Raw genomic sequence first — 14,181 nt, 5'->3', positions numbered from 1 at the left:
CGCCTCTCCATGTTTCCAATATGATAAAATTGCAAGAAACTGTTTATAATACGCATTGGCCTTTACTATGTGTGCATGAATTGTTCTTTTATGACAAGCCGATGCATAGGAAGAGAGTTAGACTTTGTTGTTGCATGATATATGTTACTTTGTGCTCACTAGTAAATCACAAATCATTGTTAATTAGAATTGGCCTTGATATACCTTGGGATCCGGGTGGATCCATTACATGAGCACTGTATGCCTAGCTTAATGTCTTTAAAGAAAGCGCTGCCAGCGAGACAACCCGAAAGTTTTAGAGAGTAATTTATTTTTGTTGTGTGCTTTTATAAAGTTTTAAAACAAAAATAATGTGCCAAGATTTGCCTTTAGGATGTTTACATTTCTTGTTGGTTTGTGCGGTGCAAGACAGAAACTTTGTCTACAGTGCGCGATTTTACATTTTCTAATGAAACGTCAAAGGGTTCTAAAACATTTTGCAGTGTATTTATATACAATTTTTTTATTTTTCCTAATTTTTTCAGAATTTTTGGAGTACGATAAGTATGGTGAATGTTCAGATTACTACATACTATCCTGTCTAAGACGGATTCTGTTTTTGATGCATAGTTTGCTTGTTTTGATGAAACTATCAATTTCTATCAGTGGATTAAGCCATGGAAAGGTTATATTATGGTAGCTACAATGCAAAAACAAAATGTGAATTGGTTTGCAACAGTACTTAGAGTAGTGATTTGCTTTATTATACTAACGGATCTTACCGAACTTTCTATTGAGTTTTGTGTGGATGAAGTTTTCGTCTCGATGTGAGGAGGAGGAGAGGCAAGAGCTCAAGCTTGGGGATGCCCAAGGCACCCCAAGTAAATATTTAACGAGACTCAAGCGTCTAAGCTTGGGGATGCCCCAGAAGGCATCCCATCTTTCTTCAACAAGTATCAGTATGTTTTCGGTTTCGTTTCGTTCATGGGATATGTGCAAATCTTGGAGCATCTTTTGCATTTAGTTTTCACTTTTCTTTAATGCACGATGCTGGTATGAGATAGTCCATGGTTGATTTATAGAATACTCTTTGCACTTCACTTATATCTTTTGAGTATGGATTTTTGCCTGTTTCTCGTCACATAGAAAACCTCCATTCATAGAATGCTCTTTTGATTCACTTATATTTGTTAGAGCATGGGAATATCTTTTGTAGAAAGAATTAAACTCTCTTGCTTCACTTATATCTATTTAGAGCGATGACAGGAATTGGACATTCACATGGTTAGTCATAAAATCCTACATAAAACTTGTAGATCACTGAATATGATATGTTTGATTCCTTGCAATAGTTTTGCGATATAAAGGTGGTGATATTAGAGTCATGCTAGTTGAGTAATTGTGAAATTGAGAAATACTTGTGTTGAGGTTTGCAAGTGTCGTAGCATGCACGTATGGTAATTGTTGTGTGACAAATTTGAAGCATGAGGTGTTTCTTTGATTGCCTTCCTTATGAGTGGCGGTCGGGGACGAGCGATGGTCTTTTCCTACCAATCTATCCCCCTAGGAGCATGCGCATAGTGCTTGGTTTTGATGACTTGTAGATTTTTGCAATAAGTATGTGAGTTCTTTATGACTAATGTTGAGTCCATTGATTATACGCACTCCCACCCTTCCATCATTGCTAGCCTCTTTGGTACCGTGCATTGCCCTTTCTCACCTCGAGAGTTGGTGCAAACTTCGTCGGTGCATCCAAACCCCGTGATATGATACGCTCTATCACACATAAGCCTCCTTATATCTTCCTCAAAACAGCCACCATACCTACTTATTATGGCATTTCCATAGCCATTCTGAGATATATTGCCATGCAAATTCCATCATCATCATATACATGACTTGAGCATTCATTGTCATATTGATTTGCATGATCGTAAGATAGCTAGCATGATGTTTTAATGGCTTGTCCATTTTTTGATGTCATTACTATGCTAGATCATTGCACATCCCGGTACACCGCCGGAGGCATTCATATAGAGTCATACTTTGTTCTAGACATCGAGTTGCAATATTGAGTTGTAAGTAAATAAAGGTGCGATGATCATCATTATTAGAGCATTGCCCCAGTGAGGAAAGGATGATGGAGACTATGATTCCCCCACAAGTCGGGATGAAACTCCACACTTTGAAAAAAGAGGCTAAAGAAGCCCAAATAAAAAAAGAGGCCAAAGAAGCCCACCAAAAAAACAAAAAAAAAACAAAAAAATGAGAGAAAAAGAGAGAAGGGGCAATGTTACTATCCTTTTACCACACTTGTGCTTCAGAGTAGCACCATGTTCTTCATATAGATTGTCTCTTGAGTTATCACTTTCATATACTAGTGGGGATTTTCATTATAGAACTTGGCTTGTATATTCCGATGATGGGCTTCCTCAAATGCCCGAGGTCTTCATGAGAAAGCAACACTACAAAAAAAGACACATCCGTGACATTTTGGGTCGAACAAAAAAAATTATGTCATACTTATGACACTTCTATGACGATAATTGTGACAAAACCCGGTATCATCGTAGATGTGGTGGGGTCCTACTTCTATGACAAAAAATCATGACAGAAAATGGGATTTTCATCCTGGGCGGGCCGGAGACGCAGCTGCATTGTCACAGCCCTAGAGTTTGCTTGTAACTAGTGGCATTGCATCCATGCATCATGTTTAAATTTCATGAAACTTGAAATGGGGATTGTTGAAACCCTAGCACCAAATGAATTCAACTAGGTTCAATAAAAATATTTCCAATGATCCCAAATGCCCTTTAGAAAAGTTCATGATTTTTGTTAAAGGTGAAAACCTCTGCCAAAAGTCATGCACATATTTCTAGGCCATTCTGGATTTTTTAATTAAATCTTATTGTATTTGACTTTGGGCATTTAAATACTATAAATAATTTAAATGTTCAAATAATGTTGGAACTATTTTTGGGCCACTGAAATAATTCAGCAAGTGTCCATGAATATTTTCAGGATTTTAGGAAATGCCTTGGTATTTTTCCTAAGCTCAAAACTATAGCAGAAAACTAGAAAATAGAAACAAATAAACGAAGAGAGAGAGAGAGAGAGACCCACCTGACTTACCTGGCAGCCCACCTGGCCCAGCCCCTCTAGCTGGCCCAGCCCACTAGCCGAAGTGGTCGTCTTCAACCTCTGCCAGTAGGCAGAGGCGTGTCGACGCGCGCGCGCCCGAGGCCTCCACCTCCTGCCTGCCTGCCGCCTCCTCGACCCGTCTAGACGACGCCACACGTCACCCCGGTCCCTCTCACCCACTCCCTCGCCCTTTCCCAGCCTCTTCTCCCCCTCCGCAGAGTGCCCGAACACCCTGCTGCACGTCGACGAGCACTGCCACAGCAACGGCCATCCCCTAGCCCAACCACCATGACCAATAGCTCCGCAAGGACGCGAAGCATCTCCTCGATGAGCCACGCAAGCCGGATTTGACCGCAACACCACCATCGATGCCTTCTTCAACCTCGGGACCGCCGGCCATCTCCGTCAAATTCGTCGGCTCCGGACCGTCCCCGACCTTGCCGAGCGTCCCCTCGTTATCGCCCTGAGCCACTGACCTTCTCCCCTAACTCAGCATGCTCGCCCCCCCCATGCCGTAGCGCAGTTCCCCACGAGCACCAAAGCCGTCGTCCGCCATTGCTGCTGCACGCGTAGCCTCCGTGCTCCCCTGGCCTCACCGTGCTTCTCTTAGTGCTCCCCGTGTCTAGCAGGTGCTGCCCAGCCTCTCCATTTGCTCACTGATGCACTGTAGCGACACGCCCGTGCACCACCGAACACCACCGCCACCAAAGCTCGTCGCCGGCGCCACTCCGGCCACCACAGCTCTAGCCGCCACCACCACTGGATGCGACCCTCCGCCAGCTCCCTGTAGATGCTCCCCGCGCGCCAAATCGGACCCTGCAGCGAAATTCCGACTCCCTCCGCCACGGATTTGGTCACCGACGGTTAAACGCCGGCAGCTGACGTGGCAACGTCATTAGTGACTAACAGTTCTGCTAATTAACCTCCTAGTGACACTGACAGCTGAGCCCCACTATCTAATTAAACATAGTTTATTTTCTGTTTAGGTTTAACTAACTACAGTGGGCCCATGCGTCAGCTCTGACCATGCTGACGAGGTAGTTGACTGGGCCCACACGTCAGCGACCCTAACCAGCACTGGTTCACTAACTAGTGGACCCCACTGGTTAGGTTTGACCTGGGGCAGCCCTGTTGACCTGCTGACGTCACACATATGTCATGCTGACGCAGTTAACCATTTTCTGGTTTTAAAAATAATCAGGAAATTCCAGAAAATGCCCAAAACTTCCAAAATTCATAGAAATTAAACCGTAACTCCAAATGAAATAATTTATATATGAAAAATTATTAAAAAATATGAAGAATCTGTTTATGCCATGGTCATGCATGTTTGAACAAGTTAACCTCATTGAATAGGACAAATGATGATTAGGGCAATTTATGAAATAACATTTGGAGTTGGAATTTGATCTTGTTTGAGCTCCACTTCAATCAAATTGGCTAGATATTGCATTAGGTCAATTCAGTACCTTAATATGTCATATCATTCATTGGCTTCTGCATTGCATTAATTAAATGTTATTTATGTTCCCTTGCCGGTAATTGTCCCCTCTCAGTAGACGTGTTTCGGCGATATGATCGATGACTCCGATGAAGAGCTATACTATCTTCAGAAGTGCCAGGCAAGCAAAAAACCCCTTGTTCATTTCCATACAATCCCACTCTCTCGCTCCTGCTCTCTTTTACTGCATTAGGACAACAACGATTCATCTGTTACTTGTTGCGGTAGTTGAACCCCTTATCCTCTGTATGACTTGTCATTGCCACAGTAAATAGATGAAACCCACTAGCATGAGTAGGAGTTGTTTGAGCCCTGATGTGCCTACTCATTCATGCTTGTTTGTCATGCCTGCTATTTCTTAGAGTTGTGTCAAGTCTGATTCATCGGGGATGAATTGGAAAGTTGTGAACATGTCCTACTGTGTGTGAGCTAAGTATGTTGAACACAATTTGGTAAAGGTATCGATGAGAGGCTATGTAGGAGTACATGGTGGGTTGTTTCATTGGAACTGTCCTTAAGCACCGAGATCTGTATGTGTGATTTAAGAACCAGTTACCACCATGCATTAGGATCCTTAATTGACCCTCTCGGCTTCTTAACCACCCTAGTCCTCTATCCAGGAGTTGCAACTAGTTTCTGGTGTTTGTAGGATATGTGTTGGTGGCCGTGGATAGCGCTGACCCCAGGGGTGGGCTATGATGCGGTAGATACGCTGTGGCCGGGCATGTCGGGCACCCGTTTGGTGTCTCGGAACCCTGTACACATCGTTCGGGGCCGTATGTGGAAACCTCGGCCGGACTCCCTACGGATGGAACCTGGATAGACGATAAACCTGGACCATAGACTTGAGTGTTTAGGTAGGCCGTGGCCAACACCCTCGTTGGGCTTCCGCTTGAAGGTTGCCGAGTACATGTCGTGTAAACGACGATAAGTGGTGAGAGCGTGTATGAAGAAGTACACCCCTGCAGGGTTAACATCATCTATTCGAATAGCCGCTTCCGCGCTAAAGGACTACTTGGTTGCCTATATAGTTCATAGACAAGTGAAAGTGGATACTCTAAACTTCGCAAGATAAGCGTGAGTGCTATGGATGGCGTTCTCGTAGGGAGACGGGAGCGGATCCATAGTGGTGTATTGATATGGTGAATATGTGGACTCGTGTGCGCCACCTCAAAAGAGTTGCTTGCAGTCGTAGTTTAGGTTAGCCACTGAGTCAAAGCTGGCTTGCTGCAGTTAAAACTCCACTACCCCTTTTGTTGATACGATGCATATGTAGTTAGTTCTGATGTAAGTCTTGCTGGGTACATTTGTACTCACGTTTGCCTATTCTATGTTTTGCAAAGAGACGTCAGTCTCGCTAGTAGTTCCGTGTGGACTTCGACATTTAGCTTGATACCTCAGCTACGATCTTGTGCCCTCGGCAGGATCTGGTAGATAGTCATGCTTCTTAGCCTTTTTCATTTGTAGATGTCTGTACTCAGACTTGTTAACCTTCCACATGTGCTTTGATTTGTATGCTATGATTGTTGGGTCATGAGACCCATGTGTGTAATATCTCACTCCTCGAAGCCTAATGAATAAATACTTGAGTCGTAGAGTTATGTTGTGATGCCATGTTGTATTTACACATATCGAGCATATTGTGTGTTTGATTGAAATGCTTGGTATGTGTGGGATCCGACAATCTAGTTGTTTATCCTTGGCAGCCTCTCTTATGGGGAAATGTGGTCTAGTGCTTCCATGAGCCATAGTAGTCCGCTACAGCCTGGTTCACCGGAGTCCTGCTAGCCCAGCACTACTGCTCAGGACACTTGACTGAACGGCATGTGTTTCACTTCGTTCCTGTGTCTGTCCCTTCGGGGAAATGTCACGCGGTGACATCCGGAGTCCTGCCTAGCCTACTACAGCCTGGGTCCCCGGAGTCCTGTTAGCCTGGTGCTACAGCCCGGATTCACACGCTGCTGACCGACATGCTCGATGTGATTCATGTATGCCTGTCCCCATAGGTTGGTGCCGCTTTGGGTTCATGACTAGCCATGTCGTCCTGGGTTCTCTATCATATGGATGCTAGCGACACTATCATATATGTGAGCCAAAAGGCGCAAACGGTCATCGGCCGTGGTAAGGCGACACCTGTGGGAATACTGTGCGTGAGGCCGCAAAGTGATATGAGGTGTTACCGGCTAGATCGATGTGACTTGGAATCGAGGTCCTGACAGCGTTGGTATCAGAGCCTGACTGCCTGTAGGTTCATTGAGCCAAACCGGTCGATGTCGAGTCTAGAAATGTTTTAGTTATGTAGGGGAATTGATTTCGGAAGGGAACGTAAGGCTCTTTTTACTCCTTTACCCTATGCCCTTATGTTCTCAGTCAACCTCTTCTTTTCTACAGGAGTAAGAACTAGGCCTTCCCATCTATCTATCAGGATGGTGTGTTACTAATCCATAGACTTATAGAGTTTTTAGTTTCAAGACTCAGTTCAGTTTCTACTACTTCAGAGTGTTCATAGCTGGCCTCAGAACCTTGATATTGTGATGATTGAGTGGTCATGCCACTATTTCGAAGGATGTCTCAAATATTTTGAGCATTTACAACCGTTATGCTGTCCGAGTCATCCCAGGTTACTAAATAGTCTGATGCATTTGCAAATCCTTTCTTTCCGTTCCCGATGTCCTGTTGGTCAGAATAAGCACACCAACCGGTGCGTTGATGTAGTCTATTGCCTCGGTATATATGTTGGGACTATTATTATGACCCTAGGTGTTTTAGGGAGTCACCTAGTAATCTAGCCATGTTTTGTGTTCCGGTGTGATGATTTTGGCCATTATTCTCAAAAGCATCCCGTGATGCCATTTAGTTAGTAGGTATTCTATTCCTGGGTTTGAACCCGAGATTCACTCCACTCACCTCCTATTGATAGTGTTTGCTCGTTCCTTTAGGATATTAGTAACCTTGCGACAGTCCTCGAGGTCCGTGGTATTTCCTTCTTCCAAATACCATGAACCATTAATGCAGAAGTTCTTTGAACCAAAATATCACAATCAGAATACTCTTGAGGAGTTCTCCATTCATAATTGTGATTCTGCCAGTTCTACCTTTCTGCATGGGTTATCTAGAAGAAACCTGTTGAACTTGGTTCGACATATTAATCTATGCATCCACAACTCAGAAAGATATATGTCCTCTTGAGTCGTCCCTCTTCATTTGTATTCCGACCATCGTCTATCAATTGATAGTCATGAGTAATTGTGCATCCGTGTTATCGATGCTTATTATTCTTATGGTCCGTTAAGCCATTCTATTCCGGAATGACTAGGAGAAACAAACTCCAGTACCTCGTCCATTTCTAGGATTGGGTCAAAGTAGTTGTATCCCGCAGATCAAAATGCCAATCCATCTTTTGTTCTGTTCTACCTCGGAGTATCACCCTCTTTCATAACAAGAGTATTGTGAGAATTGCACACACCCTCAAATGAATTCTTGACGCAGTGATACTTCTTGCCATCATTTTTCATTCCTTGGTTCCGTGTTGTTGCAACCGGAATACCGACTAGTGAACCATGATGTGTGAAGTCAATACTCCTAGCAACCGTGTTGCTTGGTAGTTAATGGACATTAATATAATTCTTAGCATGTTGGTTATCGAATCACTATACTAGGATTGATCGTGCTACCTTGTCCTTATTTCTGGTGCACTCTTCGATCCTTGAGTTAGGATTGAATCCCTTGCTCTTATGATCATGTCATCTTGCCTTGAAAAGTAAGATTGTTCCCGAGCTTAGTAACATATCGGTGGTTCGTGATATTCCGAATATTTTCTCGGAAGTATCACCAGGTTGTCACCTGACCGCTATGTTGAGTTCGTGATCAAGTTGGTCATCGAAACCACCCCTTCTCCAAGAATCTGTGTTGGATACCCTAAGCTAGTTGGTAAGCTGAACAACAACTTGGAGAGTTGGAAGATGAAAGTTTGTCTGACTTAGTTCATTTTCAAAGGGATATCCTTGTGTTTGTGTGGTTGTTGAAGAAAGATGATATCTTCACTGATTGGTCCCTGTGATCAGTTGTTAGATCTATTGCTTTGTCAAAATTTTGAATTGAGTATGGGCTATCGTCAAGTCAAGTCAGAACCAATGATATTCGTAATGTTGTCTTACCCGTGGTTGTTTCCTCGGGCATACACCGTTATATCCTTTAGTCTGACCGATGCTATCATTGTGTTCACATGATGGTGGAAGTCCAGTGATATGGAAATTCCGATGAGTTGCTGTTGAGCCCATCAGCAGCATTTTGTCTCCCCCATGATTCATGCAGAACATCAACCTAGTGTTGAAATTTTGTAAGCAATGCCTTCGTGTTCCGTTCATGAAGCTTATGATTGGATGGAAGAAGTGACTTCCTCGAATTCATGTGCATTTGATGCAAGTTGCCGCCGTGAGTTCGAGAAAGATTGTTTTTGTTTCCTCTGGTACCATCCCAAGTCAGTTATGCATGTGTGAATGTATTCTATGGTTTGGTAGATTAATTACCTCCACTCCATATGTATTCCCTAGCACACCAAGCCACTGGTTGATCTGTTCAAGGTAAAGAAGCTCCTTCTTAAGAGTAAGACTTATACAAGGACTTTGATATCCTTGATGATGGTTCCCCACCTGAACTCGGTAGTGTTTTATTATAAGACTACTATGTGGTCATGCTCGTCTTGGATAGCGTGTTCACATGTTTGTAGCAGAACCAGCTCATGTTTTGGAGCTTGCTATCGCAGTTCATTCCCCGAGAATCTTGCAACGTCATCTCGTCAAATTGTGTTGTGAACTCTCATTTTTCTTTCTAGACTGGATGGGTCTGGAATATCCTAACACCAACCAGATCTGAATCTCAGGCAGATATGATGGTTGGAACGTACCCCAAGAACTATAATATTGGTCTCTCTGTAACCGGTAAAGTGGATGTCGTGGCCAACACACCCAGTCGGAAGACCTATTACTGAAGTATCTTGATTGAGGAAGTTGGCCACCTCCCCATAAGGATTTTGTAGGATTTACTCCAGAAGTTGTTCCCTATGGATCCTTTGTATTCCGAAGTCCGACCACTACTTGATGGTTATGTTGATGCTTTAAGACATGACCGTGGTAACCAGTACATCAAGGAGAACATTAGAAGCGAAGTGCTAAATGTCTCTCGGTTGATCATCCAGATTTCGCTCCCTTGGCCTCGCTAAGGTGAAATCTGAGAAAGGGTTGTCTTTCTATGCATCTGCATTGTCCATCACTATTCGTCAAGGTAGTAAGATGTGTTGCCGGGATCCTCGACACAGATGTTGGTAGAACCTTGATGAATATGGAAATGCTCAAGTTCTTGAGAGCACGCGCAAGCAAAATCATCCCTTGCGCTGTCTTCAACAAGGTAGTTCACATCGTCCTTTCTAGCCCGAGTGTGTCGTTCTCCCAAACTCCCTCGAACAATCATTTGTGACTGCCTTAGGCTGGCATAAAGAGTTTCAGTGATATTTATATCAAAAGTAATTCTTTTTGCCACTTGAGGGAATAATTCTACGAGTCACCTTCCCCAGGGTGCTCGTTATGGTTTCATGGCAATTATTTCCGCACCACCTTGACACCATCCACCATCTCTCTAAGCGTGGAATTGTTTCCCACCAAATCAAACCTCGTTGTTTGTCCTTCCATCCTTCTCGATGTGTTTTGTGTCTCAACTCAAGATGTTCCAACATCTCATTCCACGAGTTGATCTTCAGTGCTCGATCTTCGAGGAGATCGTGTCCTATGGAGTTTCTTTTTGTCGCCATCGTGTTAGATAAAGATCTCGAAAGTAAGGACGTCAAGATCAATTGGAGCAATGAACCAACATCTTCGGGAAGGGTAATTGGATCGACAAGATTGTGATAGTTTTGTGCCCCCTCTGTCTTCTTACCTCACGTCTTGAATCTCGAGACGAGATTCTTGTCTAGTGGGGGTGAGTTGTCACAGCCCTAGAGTTTGCTTGTAACTAGTGGCATTGCATCCATGCATCATGTTTAAATTTCATGAAACTTGAAATGGGGATTGTTGAAACCCTAGCACCAAATGAATTCAACTAGGTTCAATAAAAATATTTTCAATGATCCCAAATGCCCTTTAGAAAAGTTCATGATTTTTATTAAAGGTGAAAACCTCTACCAAAAGTCATGCACATATTTCTATGCCATTCTGGATTTTTGAATTAAATCTTATTGTATTTAACTTTGGGATTTTAAATACTATAAATAATTTAAATGTTCAAATAATGTTGGAACTATTTTTGGGCCACTAAAATAATTCAGCAAGTGTCCATGAATATTTTCAGGATTTTAGGAAATGCCTTGGTATTTTTCCTAAGCTCAAAACTATAGCAGAAAAGTAGAAAACAGAAACAAATAAACAAAGAGAGAGAGAGAGAGAGAGAGAGACCCACGTGACTTACCTGGCGGCCCACCTGGCCCAGCCCCTCCAGCTGGCCCAGCCCACTGGCCGAAGCGGTCGTCCTCAACCTCTGCCAGTAGGCAGAGGCGTGTCGACGCACGCGTGCCCGAGGCGTCCACCTCCTGCCTGCCTGCCGCCTCCCCGGCGCGTCTGGACGACGCCACACGCCACCCTGGTCCCTCTCTCCCACTCCCTCGCCCTTTCCCCACCTCTGCTCCCCCTCCGCAGCGCGCCCGAACACCCCGCTGCACGCCGACGAGCACCGCCATAGCCACGGCCATCCCCTAGCCCAACCACAGTGACCAATAGCTCCGCAAGGACGCGAAGCATCTCCTCGACGAGCCACGCAAGCCGAGTTTCACAGCAACACCGCCATCGATGCCTTCTTAAACCTCAGGACCGCCGGCCATCTCTGTCAAATTCGTCGGCTCCGGACCATCCCTGACCTCGCCGAGCGTCCCCTCGTCATCGCCGTGAGCCAGTGACCTTCTCCCCTAACTCAGCATGATCGCCCCCATGCCGTAGCGCTGTTCCCCACAAGCACCGAAGCCGTCGTCCGCCATTGCTGCTGCATGCATAGCCTCCATGCTCCCCTGGCCTCACCATGCTGCTCTTAGTGCTCTCCGTGTCTAGCAGGTGCTGCCCCGCCTCTCCATTTTCTCACTGATCCACCGTAGCGACGTGCCCGTGCACCACCGAACACCACCACCGCCAAAGCTCGTCGCCGGCGCCACTCCGGCCACCACAGCTCCAGCCGCCACCACCACTAGATGCGCCCCTCCGCCAGCTCCCTGTAGATGCTCCCCGCACGCCAAATCGGGCCCTGCAGTGAAATCCCGACTCCCTCCGCCGCGGATTTGGTCGCCGGTGGTTAAACGCCGGCAGCTGACGTGGCAACGTCATTAGCGACTAATACTTCTGCTAATTAACCTCCTAGTGACACTAACAGCTGAGCCCCACTATCTAATTAAACATAGTTTATTTTCTATTTAGGTTTAAGTAACCACGGTGGGCCCGTGCGTCAGCTCTGACCATGCTGACGAGGTAGTTGACTGGGCCCACACGTCAGCGACCCTAACCAGCACTGGTTCACTGACTGTTGGACCCCACTGGTCAGGTTTGACCCGGGGCAGGCCTGTTGACCTGCTGACGTCACACATACGTCATGCTGACGCAGTTAACCATTTTCTAGTTCTAAAAATAATCAGGAAATTCCAGAAAATGCCCAAAACTTCTAAAAATCATAGAAATTAAACCGTAACTCCAAATGAAATGATTTATATATGAAAAATTATCTGAAAAATATGAAGAATCTGTTTATGCCATGATCATGCATGTTTGAACAAGTTAACCTTGCTGAATAGGACAAATGATGATTAGGGTAATTTATGAAATAACATTTGGAGTTGGAATTTGATCTTGTTTGAGTTCCACTTCAATCAAATTGGCTAGATATAGCATTATGTCAATTCAGTACCTTAATATGTCATATCATTCATTCGCTTGTGCATTGCATTAATTGAATGTTGTTTATGTTCCCTTGTCGGTAATTGTCCCCTCTCAGTAGACGTGTTTCGGCGATATGATCGATGACGCCGATGAAGAGCTATACTATCTTCAGAAGTGCCAGGCAAGCAAAACCCCCCTTGTTCATTCCGATACAATCCCACTCTCCCGCTCCTGCTCTGTTTTACTGCATTAGGACAACAACGATTCATCTGTTACTTGCTGCGGTAGTTGAAGCCCTTATCCTCTGTATGACCTGTCATTGCCATAGTAAATAGATGAAACCCACTAGCATGAGTAGGAGTTGTTGAGCCCTGATGTGCCTACTCATTCATGCTTGTTTGTCATGCCTGCTATTGCTTAGAGTTGTGTCAGGTCTGATTCATCAGGGATGAAGTGGAAAGTTGTGAACATGTCCTACTGTGTGTGACCTAAGTGTGTTGAACACGATTTGGTAAAGGTATCGATGAGAGGCCATGTAGGAGTACATGGTGGGTTGTTTCATTGGAACCGTCCTTAAGCACCGAGATCTGTATGTGTTATTTAAGAACAAGTTACTACCATGCATTGGGATCCTTAATTGACCCTCTCGGCTTCTTAACCACCCTAGTTGTCTGTCCAGGAGTTGCAACTAGTTTCTGGTGTTTGTAGGATATGTGTTGGCAGCCGTGCGTAGCGCTGACCCCAGGGGTGGGCTATGATGCGGTAGATACACCGTGGCCGGGCATGTCGTGCACCCGTTTGGTGTCTCGGAATCATGTACACATCATTCGTGGCCGTATGTGGAAACCTCGACCGGACTCCCTGCAGATGGAACCTGGATAGGCGATAAACCTGGACTAGAGACTTGAGTGTTTAGGTAGGCCGTGGCCGACACCCTCGTTGGGCTTCCGCTTGAAGGTTTCCGAGTACATGTCGTGTAAACGACGATAAGTGGTGCGAGTGTGTATGAAGAAGTACACCCCTGCAGGGTTAACATCATCTATTCGAATAGCCGCGTCCGCGGTAAAGGACTACTTGGGTTGCCTATACAGTTCATAGACAAGTGAAAGTGGATACTCTAAAATGTGCAAGATAAGCATGAGTGCTATGGATGGCATTCTCGTAGGGAGACGGGAGCGGATCCATAGTGGTGTATTGATATGGTGAATATATGGACTCGTGTGTGCCACCTCAAAAGAGTTGCTTGCAGTCGTAGTTCAGGTTAGCCACTGAGTCAAAGCTGGCTTGCTGTAGTTAAAACTCCACTACCCCTTTGTTGATATGATGCATATGTAGCTAGTTCTGATGTAAGTCTTGTTGGGTACATTTGTACTCACGTTTGCCTATTCTATGTTTTGCAGAGAGATGTCAGTCTCGCTAGTTGTTCCGTGTGGACTTCGACGTTTAGCTTGATACGTCAGCTACGATCTTGTGCCCTCAGCAGGATCTGGTAGATAGTCAGGCTTCTTAGCCTTTTTCATTTGTAGATGTCTGTACTCAGACATGTTAAGCTTCTGCATGTGCTTTGATTTGTATGCTATGATTGTTGGGTCATGAGACCCATCTGTGTAATATCTCGCTCCTCGGAGCCTAATGAATAAATACTTGAGTTGT

This window comes from Triticum aestivum, chromosome 7A (genome assembly GCF_018294505.1).
Source record: "Triticum aestivum cultivar Chinese Spring chromosome 7A, IWGSC CS RefSeq v2.1, whole genome shotgun sequence".
NCBI classification, from domain to species: Eukaryota; Viridiplantae; Streptophyta; class Magnoliopsida; order Poales; family Poaceae; genus Triticum; species Triticum aestivum.
This window is presented reverse-complemented; position numbering follows the sequence as displayed.